The 12,475-nt window shown below is 41.9% G+C and overlaps 1 protein-coding gene across 2 annotated transcripts in view; it reads left to right on the top strand.

Annotated features, from left to right (window-relative positions):
• Nucleotides 1–12,475, top strand: part of Usp54 (ubiquitin specific peptidase 54) — an 86,548-nt gene that overhangs the window by 897 nt on the left and 73,176 nt on the right. Inside the window, exon 1 of one of the 2 annotated variants that reach the window (XM_040735883.1) lies at nucleotides 3,686–3,767. The exons of the other annotated variant lie outside the window; for it this stretch is intronic. The gene's annotated coding sequence lies outside the window, so the exon portion shown is untranslated. Of the gene's footprint in view, nucleotides 1–3,685; nucleotides 3,768–12,475 lie in introns of those variants that run through there. 2 annotated transcript variants of the gene reach the window in all.

Raw genomic sequence — 12,475 nt, 5'->3', positions numbered from 1 at the left:
AAGACAGTGAGTGCTGCTGTAAAATAAAGCGTGGGGTGGGGGCGGGAGAGAGACATTTGAGAAAAAAAAACCCAAAACCAAAACAAAACAAACCAAAAAACAAACCAACCCTGAGGTGTGCTTCCTCTGGAGCGTTTGTGAACGGAAAGAAGGGGGTGTGTGTGTTCACAACACGTTTCTTCCCAGATTCATTCAAATGTAGAATTCCTTTACGATGTGCTTGTGAAATTATATATGCAGTGTAAAATCAGTAGAGATGATAAGGCGAAAGAATATACAGTAAGACGCTTAAACTTTTCACAAATAGAACTTAAAACTAAGGAAGTGCTTCTGTTGCAGCAGGAGCCAGAACACTCAGTCTAGGCAGCCTTTTGATACTTTGCATCTGAAACCCAGTGTTTCCATAGTGTGTCCATTCAGATTATTTGTCTTTGAAGAAATACATGAGGTTTTATTTTAGGAGACAATACATTTCTAATACCTGAAATAAAGCAGTCTTCTGGAGTTAAAAGTTACTGAGAAAAAGTATATTCACCCTCTGAATCTTAAGAGCTATTTTCTGCAGTCAAGTTTGGAGTTTTTGGTTGGTTAATCATTTCTAGTAAAAATTATGGCTTCACGTCAGAGGTAAAGAAACAGAATTATTAGAAGCTTCCTAATTGTCAGTATTTTGTAGGTATAAATTTACAAAGGATAACTTCTTTTGATTATGTAACTGGATTTTGCCATATTGAGACTCACAAATTCATTAAATCCTTGAGCTACCTTAGATATACTCATAGAACCCACTTATTTGACTTGTATCAGAGGAAAACTTAATCTGTGGTGTTTGTAACTGAACTTTAAATTAGAAATGCTTTTCTGGGACAAGGTGAAGCTTTGTGTGTTAGTTGAATCAAATCTTTTTTCTGTATGAGTCCAATAACAAGCTTTATGGAGCCCCTGTCATATGGAGACTACTGTGTAAGTGTTGAAGGGGAAAAGATTACTTCACATATCCTTTCTACAAAATCTATTTGTGTGAAAGACCTCAATATAAAAGTAAACTTGATCTCTGCCTTTGATTGCTTAGAACCTATGTGGGGAGACAATCAGGAGACATAATTACAATGTAATAAACACAATATACTAATGTGAGTGTGAAACAAGGTTCTGTCCTTGTGTTTACATAGCTGACAAGACTAAAAACTTAAAAATTATAAAGCATTGAGCAAATTCTTTTTTTTTTTCCCGAGACAGGGTTTCTCTGTATTGTTTTGGAGGCTGTCCTGGCACTCGCTCTGTAGACCAGGCTGACTGCATTGTGCAAATTCTAAACTATTGTGTATAAATAAAACATTTTCAGAAGAAGAAAATGTTAGAATGGAAATTGGAAGAGGTTTTTCTGGTCTGGTCTCCCCTCCCAATTCCCCTGCCAGGATGGGATTTGTAGCCTGCATCTTCCTGCATCAAACTCCTGAGTCACTAAGATTACAGATGTGTGCAGGCATCCGTTTATGATGTAGTGGTCCTTTATATTTTTCTTTTGAAAACAGCAGTTTATTAACTATTCTGCAGGGAGGCAGAGGCCGGGCAGAGATTGTAGTTTACAACCTGTCGCTTTCTCTTTGAAAGCAAATATCACAACCTTTTTCTTTCTGAGACAGAATTTCTCAAGATAAAACACCACAGTTTCTGTTTGTTTCTCTTTGAGTCAGCATTTCATGTATCCCGGGCTAGCCTGGCATTCTCTATATCGATGAAGTTGGCCTTTAATTCCTGATCTTCCTGTCTTGTCACCCAAGGTTACATGCACACACTACCACAGTGGGCAACTCACAGCATTCTTAAGTCACTAATAATAGTAGCAACATTCACTGAGTTTTGTTTTCCTGAGACAGGGTTTCTCTGTGAAACAGTCGTGACTGTCCTGGAATCTACTCTGTAGACCAGGCTGGCATCGACTCACAGAAATCCACCTGCCTCTGCCTCCCACGTGCTGGATTAAAGGTCTAGGCTACCACTGCCCAGCCCATTGAGTTATTATTAATATTTCAGGTATGGTGTCTCATTTATCTGTAACACTGCAGCTAACTGTAGTATTTCTTTTTTGCCACATACAAGCAAGTACCTGGGGCCTTGCACAAGTACTCCACCAGCATAGCCCTGAATTACCTGAGTTTCAAAAATAAGGATGGGTCTGGAGAGAGAGCTAGCTCAGCGGTCAAGAGCATGGCGCTGCACCCGCAGAGGGCCTATGTGTGATTTTCAGCACCCACATCTGTGGCTTCCAGTCACCTGTGACTCCAGTGCCAGAGGATCTGACTCCCCCCCCCCCAGTCACTCTTTTTTTTTTTTTTTCTCCGAGACAGGGTTTCTCTGTATTGTTTTGGAGGCTGTCCTGGAACTCACACTGTAGACCAGGCTGGTCTCGAACTCACAGAGATCCGCCTGCCTCTGCCCCTTGAGTGCTGGGATTAAAGGTGTGCGCCACCACCGCCCGACTTTCCTGCAGTCACTCTTACACATGGCATACACTCGGCTCACACATAAAGAAAATAAAAATCCTAAAGTAAGGATAAGAAAGTTAAAAAAACCTAACTCACAGACACAAAAGGAAGCTGAGGTTCATGTTGCATCCTTGTAATCCTATGATTGGTAGCAGAGGCAGGAGAATCATGCAAGCTTGAGGCCAGCCTGGTCTACAGAGTGTATTTCAGGCCAGTCCAGACTACATATGGAGACCCTGACTGAAAAAGAAGTCATTGACAACAAAAGATAAGGAACCTGAGGTGTCAAAAACACATGAAGTCATTAAAGATCATACAGCTGGTAAATGACTATTATCAATTAGTTGGAAGTGATACGATTTTTTTCTTTTTGGTTTTTCGAGGCAGGGTTTCTCTGAGGCTTTGGAGCCTAGACTCAAACTGCTGGAGATCCACCTGCCTCTGCCTCCTGAGTGCTGGGGTGAAAGATGTGCGCCACCGCTGCCCAGCATTGATACTTTCTTAAAGATGGTGAAAGTGGGGGAAAACTCGGGATGGAAGTATTTAACTTTAACTGCATAAAGCACATTTAGCTGACTTGGCTACTTTAGATTTGTGGACAGAGAAATGGAAGACTATGAAGTGGGGCTGGAGTATGGCTCATTTCCCAGCATATATAAAGCCCAGGGTTTGGTACCCAGCACTACCTACCTATTCCCTTAGTACTTGGGAGGTGGAGGAAGGAAGATGGGAAACTAAAGGCCATTCTCTTGTACACAGTGAGTTCAACGTTAGCAAAGAAAATATAAAAGAGATGTAGTTCCCTCTTGAGGAAAATTTATGTAAAATATGTCTAAGAAGCAATGATTTTGGGAAAGTCTTATTTTGGACAAAGCTGTTGAAACAGATAGAGTGTGTCTAGGTTAGTGGTGATAGACCTGGCTTCCACTGTGGTTGAACATGAAGTTCTCTTGTGAGCCCTTTGCTAGCAGCAGCAGAGACAGTGTTATCATTGGTCCCTGAATTCAGCACTATGTCAAGTGGCCAGAGAGGGGAATGATCCTGTTGGACCAGGCCTGTGTAAGGGAGGACTTGTTGCTGCATAGGTTGTGAATGTCACTTTAAGCATACAGAGACTTGCTTACTGGAGGAGGAGCTGCTTCTTAAGGATCAGGTGTGAAACTGAAGGATGACCTCATCCTTCTAACCAGACTTGCCCTAGACGCTGAGTGGATGCTTTTCTTATTACATGTGCTACAGCTGGGAGAAACAGGATATCATTGAGACTTCAAGCACTTTGTGAGTAGGGGGCAAAAAACACTTGGGGGCATCTTTTAAAATGTATGGGTGTGACTGTCAAGCTGAAAGTGACATACTTTTAGACTTTTCTCTAAACTGAGGACTGCAGAAAGGTGCCTGAGAGATTGAGAAACGCTTTGGTGGCTCTAACTTTTTTCTAGTGGTCTCTCTCTCTTTCTCTTTCTTTAGATAGGGTCTCATTATGTAGCCTTGGATAGCCTGGAACTTGGTATGTAGACCAGGCTATCCTCAAACTCAGATCTGTCTACCTCTGTGTTGGGATTAAAGGTGTGCACCACCATGCCAGACTTTAGTGGCTTTAAAAAAATTTTGTATGTGTGTATATAGACCTCGTGCCATCGTGTGCCTGTGGAAGTTAGAGAACAACTTTGTATAGTCTTGTGGGTGGGCTCTGGGAATCTAGCTTAGGTCATCAAGCTTGTGTGGCAAGCCCTTTGCCTCACGCTGAGCAATCCCACTGGCCTCTTGTGGAAGTTTGTTGGTGTTAGGAATGAACCAATCGATCTCTCTCTCTCTCTCTCTCTCTCTCTCTCTCTCTCTCTCTCTCTCTCTCTCTCTCTCTCTCTCTCACACACACACACACACACACAAATTAAAAAAATGTGTAAGTCTTGTAAAACTGCAGAATAAAGCTTTAAAGTTACAGGAGTTTTAGCTTACTCATTTTAGAATCAGTTATTGTATGTGTACTCTGTGTGTGGGGTGCTGTATGCCATGTGCGTGTGGGTGTTAGAAGGCAACTTGTGGGGTTGGCGCTCCCTGCCCGCCTGTATGTGGGCTCTAGGGATTGAATTAGGCCATTAGGTTGTGTAGCAAGGGTTTTTGTCAGAATTTCAAGTAGGCCAGATAGCATAAATTTGTAATCCCAGCTACTCTGGAGGCTTAGGCAGGAGGACCGAAAATTGAAGACCTGACTGGCCTACAGAGTTAACGTCAAGCCTGGCCTGGGTGGTGTAGTAACATATCAAAATTCCAAGTCGAGGACTAGAGCGCTGGCTCAGTGGTTAAAAAAAGGTCCAAGTGTTGTTTCCAGCACCCCTCTCTGGCGGCTCCTAACCACCTGTAACTCCAGCTCCAGGGCAATCTGACTTCTAGCCTAAGGGCACCAGCACTTGCTGCACATTCCTGCCTGCCCACACATGCATATACACACTGGAAATCTCAGTGGTAAAGTGCTTGCTTAGCATATGTGAGGCCTTAAATGCAGTCCTCAGAATTGCCCACCCCAAAAAATCAGCATCTCAAATGCACAAGAACAGGGTGCAGGAGAGGCAGGAGAGCTGACTGGGCAACAGTTCATGTGAAAAATGTCTGGAAGTTGGAAGCTGGGTGAGTCATGAGTTAGTCATGGTTAGTCAGAAGTTGCTTGTGCACCTTGGCTCCTGAAAACGCCTTCAATTGTATTTCCAGCAATTCATTCAGGTGACACCGAGTTAGTCCCTAGGTGGTTTTTTTTGTTTGGTTGGTTTTGGTTTTTCGAGACAGGGTTTCTCTGTAGCGTCAGAGCCTGTCCTGGAACTCCTCTATAGATGAGGCTGGCCTCAAACTCACAGAAATTCGCCTGCCTCTGCCTCCCAAGTGCTGGGATAAAAAGCATGCACCACCAGCTATGTCTATGTATTTTTGTAGTAGGTTAGAAACATTTGAGTGCTGGCATAAATGAATACTGGCAAAGTTAAGAACATTCCAAGGAAGGCAGACCGATTCATAAATAGTTTGAAAACCATTTATATAGGAAACTTAAGATTTGTGGCAGAGGTGGTGCTGAAAAAATTTAAAACTACAAAAACAGTATACCATCTATATCCCTGCACCCACAATTAACCCGAGTGCTTGCTGGGAATTGGAACCAGGGCTCTGTACATTCTAGGCAAGCACTCATCCAACTGAGCCCTACCTTTTTTGGTAGTTTTTTAACTTTGTCTTTCAAACCTTAATACTTTATAGATAGTATTTTGAATTTCTTGTTCTATAAGTGTAAAATATGACTTCTCAAGAGACACTTTTCTAAGCATTTTAAAGTTTTTAAAAGCTGGGCATGGTCATATAGGCCTTTTGGGTGGTAGACGCAGAGAGATCTCTGTGAGTTTGAGGCCAGCATGGTCAATGTGTTTAGTGGGCACATAATAATTATACATATTTGTGGGTACAGTCATGCACACAGTACACATATACAATGTGTAAAGATCAGATATGGGTAATTGGTCTGTCGTCTCAAATATATATCATTGTTTTGTGCTGCCTCTGCCTTCTGAGTACTGGGATAAAAGGTAAAGCCTACTATCTATGGCACTGTTTTGTTTTGTGGATAAGGTCTCATGTAATCCAAGTTGGCCCCAAACTTAGAATCTCCCTCCTGACTTTATATAAGACAACATCATTGCATCAATGGTAAATTTTCTTTTCTTTTTTTTTTCAAGGCAGGGTTTCTCTGTGGCTTTAGAACCTGTCCTGAAACTAGCTCTTGTAGACCAAGCTGATCTCTAACTCACAGAGATCTGCCTGCCTCTGCCTCCTGAGTGGTAAATTTTATTTTCAACTAATTTCTCTGCAGTGTTTGTATTGCCAATCTACATTAACTCAGAATTTGCAAGGGTATTGTCCTCTACAAGATGACCCTAACTGTAGATGGAAGCTGAAAATCTGAGAGTCCCCCGCTGTCTTACACTGGCCAAGATGACATCAATTCAGGGATTCCTATGACTCAAGTCTGATAATTGACTAGAATAACTCAGTGGACCAAGAAAGCATTTTTTAGCAAAGTGCTTCTGGTTTTATTTTAGCAAAAAGGTACAAATCTGAAACAGCAAAAGGACAGCATAGGATGGGATCCTAGAGAGTTCTAAAACCTGATAACCCTCTGTCCTGGTAACCACAGACAGTCAGTTTTGTCCTGATAACCACAGACAGTCCAGTTCTGTCCTGATAACCACAGACAGTCCAGTTCTGTCCTGATAACCACAGACAGTCCAGTTCTGTCCTGATAACCACAGACAGTCCAGTTTTGTCCTGATAACCACAGACAGTCCAGTTTTGTCCTGATAACCACAGACAGTCCAGTTTTGCATCATCTAGTGAAGCCAGAGTCGTGGGAGAAGAAGAAGGAGAATTATTGACAACAAGCTGAAGGAAAGAGATGAAGCTTTCCCAGAAATTCTTTTTATTAGTTTTTTATTTTAAGGATTCATTTCTTATGTATATAGTGCTCTGCCTGCATGTATGCCGGCACACCTCAAGTGGGCACTAGATCTCATTATAGATGACTGAGCCTCCATGTGGTTGTTGGGAATTGAACTTAGGACCTTTGGAAGAGCAGTCAATGCTCTTAACCTCTGAGCTACCTCTCCAGCTCTCCCACAGATTTTATCTCAGGCACAAAAGTGCCTATGGGTTTTCAAGAAAGTCTAATTCAAACCAGATTTAGGTGGACTCTGTAATAATTATTAGTTTTTCAAGCAGTTCATCCCCTTGCCTTGGTTTCCATGTTGCCTACTGGGCAACAGGCATTCTAGAATTCCCTGCCTCCTGTAAACCTAAAGGACATTTAGAGATTCAGAGGTCTGTGACTTGAATTGTTCTTTTGATGTAGAGATCCCGAGTGCTGGGATTAAAGGTGTGTACCACCACTGCTTAGCCTCTTTTGATGTTTTAAGTTATTATTCCACTTAGTCAAGATTGCCTTGATGCTGCTGAGTGAGAATTGTCAGTTTGTCACCTTTGTCCTGAGTGTGTATGTGTCTTCCTGTTCAATGGGTGTGGGCCACCAGCCTGGGAAATTCACTGTCTCAATGTAAAGCTTTTTCTTTTTCTTCCTCGAGACAGGGTTTCTGTGTGTAGCTTTGTAGACCAGGCTAGCCTCGAACTCACAGAGATCCACCTGCCTCTACCTTCCGCGTGCTGGGATTAAAGGCGTGCGCCACCACCACCAGCTTCATGTAAAGCTTTTATCGGAGACTCATGTAGGCATGATGAGATTGGTTTGATGGCCACATGAAGATTATACTTGGTCTCAAGACCTTTAGTTCCAAGAATTCAGATTGACATGTGTGCCAAAGCCTAAACCATGTGATTTGTCTTCCCTGTATTGCCAACCTTAATACTGAAATTGGTGAGGTGCATATGTGAGTTAGTTGGTTAGCGTAAACTCAGTGTATTCCACAAAGTCAAAAACAAAGCAAAACCCCAGACACTCTAATCATTGAGAAAATTCCAAAAGTTTAGAGGTTCTCTTCAGGTGTGAGGCATAAAAGAGAAATGAGACTCTTTATCATTTGGATAACAGTGTTGGAGTCAGTTCAGACACTACGTCCTTCAAAAGCTTTTATAGATCTCATCGGTGAATCCTTGCTTCTTAGATATTAACACCATGTCTGACTTTTAGTAGATGCTCACTAAATATTTAATGAGTTAAAGTATTTAAGATAGGACTGTCGAGGTGGCTCAGTGGGTAAAAGCTTGCAGTTAAGCCTGGTGCCCTGAGCTGGTTCCCAGAACCCATGTAGTGGAAGCAGAGAGGTCCTCTCGCCCTTCATGTGCGCTGTGGCGTGCGCATGCGCACACACGTACAATACACACCGTTTAAGACGTTTAGTGGATAGGTGGAAAGCTTAGCATCGTTGTCTTAGAGTTGTTTTAAAATCCCACAGAATCAGTAGTTTCACTTGTCTCTAGCTGGGTGGGTCTTAGGTCTAATGATATCAGACATCAACTAGTTATGAAGTAAAAAAAAGTTTCTTATGGAAAAGAAATATGACAGGCTACTGTATGGACAGGGCAGGAACAAAAAAGTATATTTCAATTTGGGGGAAGAGTATGACTACTTAAACCTTTTTCTGGGAAAAAACTAAGCATTCCTATATTTCTAGGAAAGAAGGCTCAGCAGGCATGCCTCGCTCTGCACACGGCTCCACATGCCTGCACTGGTGCTCTGTAGCCCGCCTTGGGCGGAGAGCTCACCGTTACAGTGCAGGCGTCCTGAGGCTGGGCCAGCACTGTCATCTATTGATGGTCGCTGCTGCTAATTACTTTGGTAGCTCCCTGTTTTTATGCTGCCCTATTGCTGACTACTTGACACAGGGGTACATCGGACCATTTTCTTCTGCTTCACCCTTAGTCTTTTCTCTGTCCTCACCCCCACCTGGACATAGGGTTTCTCTGTGTAACAGCTCTGGCTGTCCTGGAATTCAGATTGTAGACCAGGTTGGCCTTGAACTCAGACATCTGCTGGCCTCTGCCTCCTCAGTGCGTGCACCACCACCACCCTGCTATTTATTTTATTTTTTAAGGTTATAATTATATCCAAACCCTCCTTGTTCTCTTTCAAATCCATGAACTCTTTTTCATTACTTGCTGTCATATACATACATGTGTGTATGTGTGATTTGTGTGTGTGTATATACATACAGTATTTATATCTTTCTTTTTGGAATTGATGGTTTGGTATTGGATAGCTAATTGATGTGCTCTTCCCTGGGAAGATTATTTCCCCCACTGTCAGCATTCCTTAGTTGCTTGTAGTTCTTTCTTTTAATTTTGTTTGTTTGTTTTGTTTTATTTTTTTTCGAGACAGGGTTTCTCTGTATTGTTTTGGAGGCTGTCCTGGCACTCACTTTGTAGACCAGGCAGGTCTCAAACTCACAGAGATCCACCTGCTTCTGCCTCCTGAGTGCTGGGATTAAAGGCGTGCACCACCAATGCCCAGCTTCTTTTAAATTTTTAATGATTTATTTTTATTTTATGTGTATTGGTGTTTTCCTACAGGTGTGTCTGTGTGAGGATGTCAGATCCCCTGATCTGGAGTCGCTTGTTTTATTTTTGAGCAAGAATCTTGCAGCCCAAGCTAGCCTTAGTCTTGCTGTGTAAGGAAGGATAGACTTGAACTTCTGCCACTGCACCTGACTTTATGTGGTGGGGAGACAAAGCATAGGACTCCACACATGCCAGGCAGACACTCTGCCAAGTGAGCTACATCTTCAGCCTGTTGTACAGCTGACCAACCACTCTGTGCAAGCCCATGTCCTCTTATGCAAGACACAGGGCTTGTTCAGAGAATGCCTTTGGTGTTAGTATGGATTGGCATGTGGATAACCTTATAAAACTTTAGGCAATTTTATGGAAAGCAAATCAGAGTTAAGCAGCACCTATCAAAAATTATTAGAGATATTTTACATATATAATTCATTGAGACATTTCACACATGTAATTTATACAAAAAGACATACAATCCCACTAATAGACTTGCTAATTACTAGTCTTATGAAATTATATTTGTCTCCATATAATTGTTTGTATATGATATTTCTTTCTTTTTTTCTTTCTTTATTATGCATGCAATATTCTGCCTACATTGCTGCATGCCAGAAGAGGGCACCAGATCCCATTACAGATGGTTGTGAGCCACCATGTGGTTTCTGGAAATTGAACTCAGGACCTCTCGAAGAGCAGCCCATGCTCTTAACCTCTGAGCCACCTCTCCAGCCCCGCATGCTATTTCTTGAAGTGCTGGTCTGTGGTTTGTGATAGGGAAGAGTCCACTCCTGCTTATAGGCACAACACAAACATAATAAAAATTTGAAAATTAAATTAGTGTTCATATTTTAACAGCAATGTTTTCCAGTGTATTGTAAAGAACTAGAATGCCTTTTATACGCAGTTTGTAATGATTACATTTATCTGTTCCTGTAAGCATTATAGTGTTTAATCTCATGGAACCCCAGATATGTTTTTGTTTTTGTTGAGCCAGTGAGCTGGCTCAACAGGAAAAGGCAAATGATGTCAACTTACAACCTGAGTTCTATCCCTTGTCTCTACATGGTGGGACACATGTACACACACACACACACACACACACACACGCACGCACGCACGCACGCACGCACGCACGCACACTGTCTTTAAGAAAAAGAGCCAAAAAGAGTTAGGCGATGGTGGTGCATGCCTGTAATCCTAGCACTGGAGGCAGAGCCACGACTGTTATATAGAGAAACCATGTCTCAGAGAATTAAAGAAAAGGAAAGAAAGAAAAAAAGAATGTATACGTTTTGATTCCCTCCCTCCACCTAAGTTGACTGACCTCACCATCTTCCTGCCTCAGCCTCAGCCCCCCAAGTGCTGCTTGTGCCCCTTCAGCGCTAAGGTTCCTCAGCTCCCTATTTTCTGGCAGCCTAGGCATGGCCAGATTGTTTATCACATGGTTTTCATTTGACTCCTAAGTGAGTATTCTAGGGAAATATGCCTAATGAATAAGCTGGGGAAGTTTTACAGACATGAAGTGGAATGCTTGTGATTTGGAGCAGAGGGTGTGTCTGGCAGGAGCAGAGGGTGTGTCTGGCAGGAGCAGAGGGTGTGTCTGGCAGCACCACCCAGCCTGTCTTCTTCATCTGTTCTGGCTTCTACCTCAGCCCAAGGCTAACCTGATGTTTTCTGCCGGGCCATTTCAGCCTTTCTGTTTTAAAATCAGGGTTATTTTCCTCTAACCACCATGTAAACTGTATTGATACTGACTTATTGGCTAGGGAAATTGTGATTACATTCTCTTCTGATTTAAATGGCAATAGCAAAACAGTAAGAATACACAGTCTGACTTTCTTAACTATTCTTTAAAATAGCTCTTCAAAGTTGGCACATATAAACAGAACGTGTTTGCCACGTATTTGAAGCCATCTAGTCTTACCAGGTGGCAGCTGCTGCTTATGGAGACCTAATGTAATCCACAGTTGTAAAACAAAGTGTCTTGTTTTGCAAAGAGGAAAACTAAAAAAAAAAGCAGCTTTATTGAGATATAATTCACATGCTATATAATTCAGGCATTTAAAGTATACAACCCACTGATTTTAATTTCGAGTGGCTTCTACCAGAATTACCTTTAGAACATCTTCATCACTGTACAAAGAAATGCTGTACATGTTAGCAGTCATGTTGTTTCCTTCACATTCTCTCCCTGCTATAAGTAACTAGTAATCTTTCTGTCTACATATTTGTCTATTCTTGATAGTTCATATAAATGGGATCGTTTAATAGGTAGATTGGCTTCTTTCACCTAGTATTTTGTTTGTTTATTTGTTGTTTTTTGAGACAGGGTTTCTCTGTGTAGCTTTGTAGACCAGGCTGGCCTCGAACTCACAGGAGGTTGCTTTTATGAACATCAGAAACAAAGAATAAAGAAAAGCAGTAAGAAAAAAAAATACTAAATCCACTAAGCCACACCTACTTTGCTAATGGAAACGCCCCACAGAGTCAGTGCCCTTCCAGAATTCTTAGTGTTTTTTATTTGTTTTGAAGATTGATCCCAGGGTGTCTTTCATGTCAAGAATGTGTTCTACCACTGACCTATACCCCTAGCTACAGCTCTATCTTGCCTTTTTTTTTTTAATGGAGATAGGGTCTCAGTATGTTAGCTAGCCTGGAACTCACTATGTAGCCTAAACTAGCCTTGAACACATAAGATCTGCCTGCTTCTACTTTCCCAAGTACTATCATGCTGGGATCTATTCCATGTCTTTTTTCTATACTATATCATTTTTTGGTGTTGTTTTTTTGTTTTTTTCTCTGTGTACCTTTGTAGACCTGGCTGGCCTCGAACTCACAGAAATCCACCTGCCTCTGCCTCCGAGTGCTGGGATAAATGGTGTGTGCCACCACTGTCCAGCTATATATATTTTTAAAACAATTCTTTTAAAGACTTATTT

The sequence above is a fragment of the Mesocricetus auratus genome, unplaced genomic scaffold (genome assembly GCF_017639785.1).
Source record: "Mesocricetus auratus isolate SY011 unplaced genomic scaffold, BCM_Maur_2.0 Super-Scaffold_100053, whole genome shotgun sequence".
Classification (NCBI taxonomy): domain Eukaryota; kingdom Metazoa; phylum Chordata; class Mammalia; order Rodentia; family Cricetidae; genus Mesocricetus; species Mesocricetus auratus.
Note: the sequence above shows the minus strand (reverse complement) of the source record. Positions and strands in the feature narration are given on the sequence as shown.